We start from the raw sequence: 7,526 nt of genomic DNA, 5'->3' as shown, positions 1-7,526 counted from the left end.
CGAGGATTTTCCATTTACTCTTCCGTTAGTTCTTTTTTGAAATACGGTAACTTGATTGCACCGTATTGAACCCAGACATCTAGTAGTTCAATCACCTCTTCGATGGGAAAAGGGAAATCAGGTGCTTCTTGATCAGTTCCTGTGCGTTGGGTAGAAGCTTGTGCGTCTCAGGTTTGATTATCCTTCCTTTGTGCTTTTGAAGGAGATGAGGAAGTATGCTTGCGTTGTGGCTAGGCTTTTCATTTGCTCCTTTCTGCAGCAACGTTTGTGGAAGGTTGGAGGCTGTACTGTTTGTTGAAACGTCTACTACCTCGAGTTTCTCGTGGTTCTTCAGCTTTTATAGCTTGAGCTCTCTCTAGTAAAGCTGGTGCGGTAGTTGCTGATCTCTTAGTTGCTTCATGAAGTTCTGAGAAACTATGGAACCAGAGATTTTCCAGTAAAGTAAATCTCTGTAGACCGGGATCATTTCATTGATGCACAAGTCTATAAGTTGTTGTTCTATGACATTTGGATCATGACAGTCCAGGTCTTGGACTCTGAACCTTTTCACATAATCATTAAGATGTTTGTTGCTCCTTTGAAACATCCTTCCAAGATCAGAGAGAATGACTTGCTCTGACACGAAGAAGTATTTTATGTAGAAAGCATTAACCATTTCTCCCCAATTGGTGATACTTCCTGGTGCAATGTTGTTGTACCAGGTGTATGATCTGCCTGTTAGAGACTTTGAGAATTCCTTCAAACGGACGACATGGTTGTGCTCATGTTTAGTGATTCCAGAAATCGAGAAACATGTTCTCGAGCATTTCCTGTTCCATCATAGAGAGTGAACGTTGGAGAAGTATAACCCTTTGGATGAGGAATCCTTTTTATATAAGCAGGGCTATGGAGGTTGGTGACGGTGGACAAATGATGTCTTGTCTTTTCCTCGATCTTCTAAAAATATCTCCAGGTCCTCTCGAGTGATGAAAATTGCAGGTTCCTTTATTGGTGGGTCATCTGCAGCTTTGCGAACTTCTTCATCATCTACAACATGGATTGGAGAGATTTCATGATCAACAGTTGAAGATGTTTCTTTAGCTTTTCCTTTATCATGCTGAGGCTGAGTTTGTTCAAACGCAAGCTTGTCTTTGAGAGTTTTGAGATAAGCACACAACTCCTTCTGCGTTGAATCCATGTTGGTCTGAACCTTCGTGAGATCAACTATGGTAGGCTGATTTTTCTGGTTCCTTCAGGAGATCATCTAGGAGGTGGTTTTTTTACAGTTCCAGTAGCATTGCTTGCAACATTGACATGAGTGATCACTGGAGATCCAACACTCGAAGGAGTAGTGGTAACATGTGGCGTGACATTGCTTGCCGGAGGAGTGGTGTCAGCGGTACCACTAGAGCCTGCAACACTGAGAGGAGTAGTACTTGCAGTGGCAGTACCACTAGAACTTGCAATGTTAGAGTTGGGTGTTGAACCCGGATTGTTAACTGAACCACACCTAAGACCGACCATCTTGACGAATTGAGATTGCAACCGAGAGATTAATCTCCCACTGTGGTCGCCAATCTGTAGATGGGGAAGAACGAGTTGCTGGTTTTTAAGGAATTGAGAAGACGACCGTGCGGAGGAAACTCCTTGAACCGAGCAAACTGTCTAACCTCACACAGATGCACTGCAAAAAGGGAGTGCGTTGAATTCGATAGATCAATCTGTAGGACTCCAGCCTAAACCAAGACAATGGCCGTTCCAGAGTCAATTCGGTCACAAGAGAGGATGGGTCAATCCGTAGAAGGGAAGTTGAGAAATGTATGAGATCAATGGTGATCGAAATTGTAGGTGTGTTGTGTATTCTGCGTGAAGAAATAAGATAAGTTCTGATTGATTGAATTTGCTCTGTCGAGAGTAATTGTTCAAAGGCTGAGTTTTTGTTCTCTTGTTGTCTATTGTTTCAATCATGATTCAGAGACTTATTTATATTGCAAGAATTGTAGACACCTTGATCCCATGAAGTGTGACAGTTGCTGGAGTAAAAGAATGGGGAAGTGGAAATCGTGTTAAAACCAGTCGCTCATCATGCGGAGACTTGTTTGATTTTCTACCTACTACTTCGTTAACTCCTATAACTACTTGCACGACTTGCTCACATTCTCATCATGTGTATGAACACACGTGCCCCCTAGTTGATATCCCCCCATAAGACACGATTGATGTCTCGTGATTGTGGAGTCTGCAAGGTAGACGTGTATTTAGTTAGTCAGTTGTTGAGTTTATGAGACGATGAGTCTTTGAATTGCTGAGTCGAACGTGATTTGCAAATGTTCTAGGACTCATGAATTGAATATGTCTGCCGAGACAGAGATATAATTGTATAGTTAAGGTGAGCAAATATTGCTCATTTGATGAATTGTTGAATATTGATAGTTGAACCAATATTCCTTAGTCTGAGCAAATGTTGCTCGTTTGATGAATTATTGATAGCGGACCAAATGAAATATTAATTTAAGATACTGTCAAATGATCCGAGTATAACAATTAAAATGTTGATCACAGGATCAACGTAAAATTATAGTGTTTGAATCTGCTTAGAATTATGCTTTGCAGAGCCTTGGATTTGAAACCCTAATTTTGATTAATTGCTGATCAATTGAAGATTTATTGAGTATCAACCACGGAGTGAAGGAGGGACCGTCTACATGGGATGATGGGTCGACCATGTAGCGCCCAGATGCTCGAATGAGCCAACACCAAATTCTCTTGAATACCAGTTGGTGAAAGGATGATTAAATGTTGTTTTAATCATTTATTGAAATAATGCTCATCTAATCCTTAGGTGATAAAACCTAATTATGACTGAATGAGGGACCGACAAAGGGGTCATGGAACATGCCTTGGTTGGATCGTTTGATGAAATTCCAAGTTGTTTGGAAGAGTTTGAACCTAATATGAATGAATTAGGTCAAATTATGAAAATATGTGGAACCGGCCTCTTTCAAGCCAAACATCCAACCTTGGTCAGTCAAGGTAATATGCCCATGTCAGCAGAGTGTCCGTGTCTCAGTCCTGAGAATTTTGATATTTTCTGGTATGCATTTGAGCAACATTTGAGAAAATATGAAGAAATCAGGGTTTTGCTGAAACTGAGGAACTTCATAAGATGAAGGAAATAATAATAATAGAATAAGAAAATAAGGTGTGGGACCGGTCATGGCTAAGGCATGGCAGGCCGGTTAATGAGCCCGGTCCCACGACACCTTTCCTAATTTTATATTATTTTCATGATTTGAAGAAAATATCATGAAATTAATGAGTTTTTTAAAATGAAGGAGTTTCCTTAAAACGAATGAGTTTCCATGAGATGAAGGAAACAATAATATTAATAATAATAATAATGAGAAATTGTATGGCTAGACATGATGCTAATTTTAAGATATGCAATTCTCTTTTTCACAGACTAGGAATAGTTATTCAAAAAGGTGTTGGTGCCCAGCTTGTTGCTAGGTTACCCTCCTTCCCCTGTAATACTGATTTTGATTCATAATAAAAGCCTTCGTGGCCCCTTTTATAATAATAACAATAATAATAATAATAATAATAACAGTCAGTTGGGCTAGTACATCAACCTGCTAAATTAATGTAGTAGTATGTCGTTGGAGCTTAGCTTGTTAGGCTTCCAACTAGTTTCATGTAATAATCGTTATCCAATAATATAATAATAATAATAAAAAAATAATAAGAAGAAGAAAGCTCACGCACAGGACTACCTCAAGGTTGTTCCCATCCAGGGCCTGAACCAGTCAGTTGTGCCGCGTCAATTCAGGTCAGTGCTTCAATACCGACTTGGAATTCCTCTCTTTGATGACGATAGCGTGTGTTCATGCTGTAAAAGAGTCATCGACCGGTTGGGGGATCACGCCATCCATTGCGCAAGTGAGGTTGGTTTGAAGTATCGACATGACATGGTAAGAGATCTTTTCGCGGAGCTATGTTACAAAGCTGGCGTCGCAGCGAGGAAAGAAGTTTCGATTGGCCTCACAATGGATAGGAGTACTCCTATTAAACCAGCAGATATCATGGTTTACAATTAGGAAACGGACGTGACATATGATTTGATGTCACCGGTGTCTTCCCATTTTCTAAAGGTGGCAACCGAAGTTTCGCCCCTAGACATGCTATTTCGGCTGCCATTACCCGCAAGCGTAACAAATATGTTGATTTATGTTCAGCTCATGGGTACAGTTTCGGCGTTCTGGGATTTTCAACTTTAGGGAAACTAGGGGATGACGTTGTTGACTTCTTGAAGAGATTGAAAAACTGTATGGAAGATCACGATGTCATACTAGTAGAAAAATCAACATAGGTGACATTTCAAAACTGTCACAGTATCAATTTTATGACAGTTCAGGTAAAATTTGAAAGTGTCACCAAAGGCGGTGTCACCGTAGGAGTCATTTTAAACTGACGCTTCTGAACTGTCACATAACCATTACCAATTAACCATCAAAACTGTCATGAACTATCAAGACCGTCATTATAACAGACATCCACGACAGTTTCTTATTAAAAACGTCAGCTTAACGATGTTATAGTGACTATTTTCCTGAAAAACCGTCATTATAATGTTGAAAAGCGTCAGCATAAATTATATTCCAACGGTTTTCTTATATAACCGTCAATTTATGTACCCATCAGAAATATTTTCTACGGTTTTCTTGTATAACAGTCAGTTTAAGTATCCTTCACTGGCACTTTTTTTTATTAACAGTCACGTTAAGTCAATTACAGTGACTGGTTCTGTGGAAAACTATCATATATCATGACCTTCAAAATTAGTGGGTTCAATTAGTGTCTGCAATTCAATAATTTTAGTAACCTGATTAGAAATGGACTGGTAAACTGATTTAAATGGAAATCACTGCTAATGGTTTAAAATTTACATAAAACATGAAGAAAAAAAATACAAGATACATAATATACAGGGATTTTGAGATTCTAGATAATTCGCAACTCCTTGATTTTCTAACCGTCTTTTCTCCCCTTTCAACTAATCAGCTATATATCATACGGTGATATATGCAATTCGGGTTGTTGATGCCTTCAATCAAACTGTCCATTAATCAATCAATTCCACGTCTCTTTCACATCAGAACCAAACTCGGGACTAAAGCAAGACCTAGAAGCTGATTCCATAAAACTGGAGTGACGTTACAACCTTTTAATAACATTCACCATCTATGCAAAATGAATCAACATACCCTTTCATTTCAACCTAAAAAAAAACAAATCAGAACCAAGTTGAATCTGCAAAGATCAAGACATTCAATATTAAAAACCCTTCAAATCTAAAAAATGAAAAATTGTAAGAAATAAATGAGGGTGCATAGCAACTGTGGCCGCAACTTCTTCTTTTTCATCTCTTCTCCTAAGAATACTAAAACATCTTTCTGCAAAATCACCATGGGAGCCCAACTTAGAAAATTCAGGCTTTGTGATGATCAACCCAATAAAATTAAAATAAAATAATCAAATCATGAAAACCTTTTTTGTATTGAAATTACCAGTGATTGGATTTTTGATTAATAGTGGAGGAATATCAGAACATGAGATGTGGGGGAAGAAATAGATAGAGGAGGAGAGAGCCAGCGCGGCGGAGAGCTAGAAAAGTGAATTAGGTTTTTTTCTTTTAGAAAGTCGAATTAGGATTTTTACTGGTGGGTATATATAATAGGATCCTTTATGGAAAATCGTAGGAGGGATCCGAACGAGGCGTACTTTTTGCCTTTCCTACAAATCTTATATGTCAATAATATATATTTATGGTCAAAATATATATATATATATATATATACATTAGTATAATATATGTTTATGTCAATAATATTTAAATATTTATGGTGAAAATGAACATATATATAATTAGTATAATATATACAATTTATGTCAATAATATATATTTATGGTCAAAATGTATATATTTAGTAATATATATATATATATGTGTCAATAATATATTTATATATTTATGGTCAAAATGTTCTTGCATTGTCGTGTATTTATCGTTATACATGATGGCATAATTTGCAGCGATTTTGATAGGCAAACGCCGTTATGAGCTATTGGGAGGGTTAGTCCTAAACCGTCACTATTTACTAGTACAAGCTATTGTGACATTTACCACCAAAACTACTGTGACAGCATAGACAGAAACTGTCATTATATATCACATGTGCATGACGGTTTATAAGGGTCATCGTAGGATAGATCAATTGTAACAGTTTACAACAATCACCGTCACAATAGGCAGTTACCGTGACGGATATGTCAACCGTCATGATTTGTAATAACAATTAGTGACGGTCACCTTTAGGAACCGTCAGCTATACCAGACCAACAATGTATGGTGGCACTTTTTTCTAAAACCGTCATGGTAGAAAATTTCAAACCGTCACCAAATCTCACATTTGTTCAAATGAAGGAATTTTCATGAGATCAAGGAAAAATAATAGAAAATGATAAAAATAAAGAATCAGACGTGGGACTAGCCACGACATGACTGGCAGGCCGGTGGGCCCAGTCCCCTGACACCTTAGCTAATATTTTTTTATTATTATTTTTCTTTCTATTTTGCATAGGTTCATCGTTCCTTCGTATTTTTGAATGCTCATTCGAGCATTCAAGTGCTCGTTAATGCATTATTGCTGAGTACACTTGCACTATTTTGGTCGAGGCTTACTCGATAGTGGCTCAGATGCCCGCACGTTGAATATTTATTACTAACCCATGGAATTCTGCTGGGAAGAACCATGAATTGAAGTAATGAAATATTATGAAGAATGTAGAATATTTTCTAAGATTTAGTTGATGAATTTAATGACTAGAAATAATTAATTGATGGATTTATACTGGCAGGCAAGCTGTCTAGGAGCATTAATTATTCGGGAATTGAGCGATATGAGCTAGTTGAAGCGTCATATTTATTATGTATAGTCAGGGAAAACGTTGTTGCATCCTGAAGACGTTATCGCTCTATACTAGCACGCAAGTTGTCTAGGAGCCGTCCAATCATTAGGATTTTACACGCATGTCTTTTATATAGTCAGGGAAAACATTGTTGCATCCTGAAGACATTATGACTCTATACTAGCAGGCAAGCTTTTTAGCAGCCGTCCAATCGTTCGATTCTAGATAGAAGTGATTACTGAAATTTCTCAGTATTCATGAGATATGTCGTTGCCTCGGTTGAGAGACTGCATATTCTCGTATTCTGTGAGAGACAATATACTCAGTCAGAGACTCTTGTGGCATGAGTTTTCATGCTTCAATAAGAGACATGAGACTCAATACTCATCTGATTGCTGAATCAGGAATATGTAAGATTATGGTTTTATGATTTTATCCTTTGTCGAAAATCCACCATCAACATTACTATGTCATGAATTGTCGAATGAAAAAGTAGAATTAAAATATTAGTGAATATTAAACGATCGAATGTCCAATTGGATGGACGTTCAATTAAGTACTGGATGATCGACCAAGTT

At 37.6% G+C, this 7,526-nt stretch overlaps 1 long non-coding RNA gene across 1 annotated transcript; it reads right to left on the bottom strand.

Annotated features, from left to right (window-relative positions):
* Positions 1-4,885: 4,885 nt before the first annotated feature.
* Positions 4,886-5,760, bottom strand: LOC113274249. Its single transcript, XR_003322896.1, has 2 exons — positions 5,547-5,760; positions 4,886-5,432 (listed from the first exon to the last, which is right to left on the bottom strand). It is a non-coding gene; the product is annotated as an uncharacterized LOC113274249 (long non-coding RNA).
* Positions 5,761-7,526: the final 1,766 nt, after the last annotated feature.

The sequence above is a fragment of the Papaver somniferum genome, chromosome 4 (assembly GCF_003573695.1).
Source record: "Papaver somniferum cultivar HN1 chromosome 4, ASM357369v1, whole genome shotgun sequence".
NCBI classification, from domain to species: Eukaryota; Viridiplantae; Streptophyta; class Magnoliopsida; order Ranunculales; family Papaveraceae; genus Papaver; species Papaver somniferum.
The sequence above is the reverse complement of the archived record's forward strand: the minus strand, read 5'-3'. Positions and strand labels throughout refer to the sequence as shown.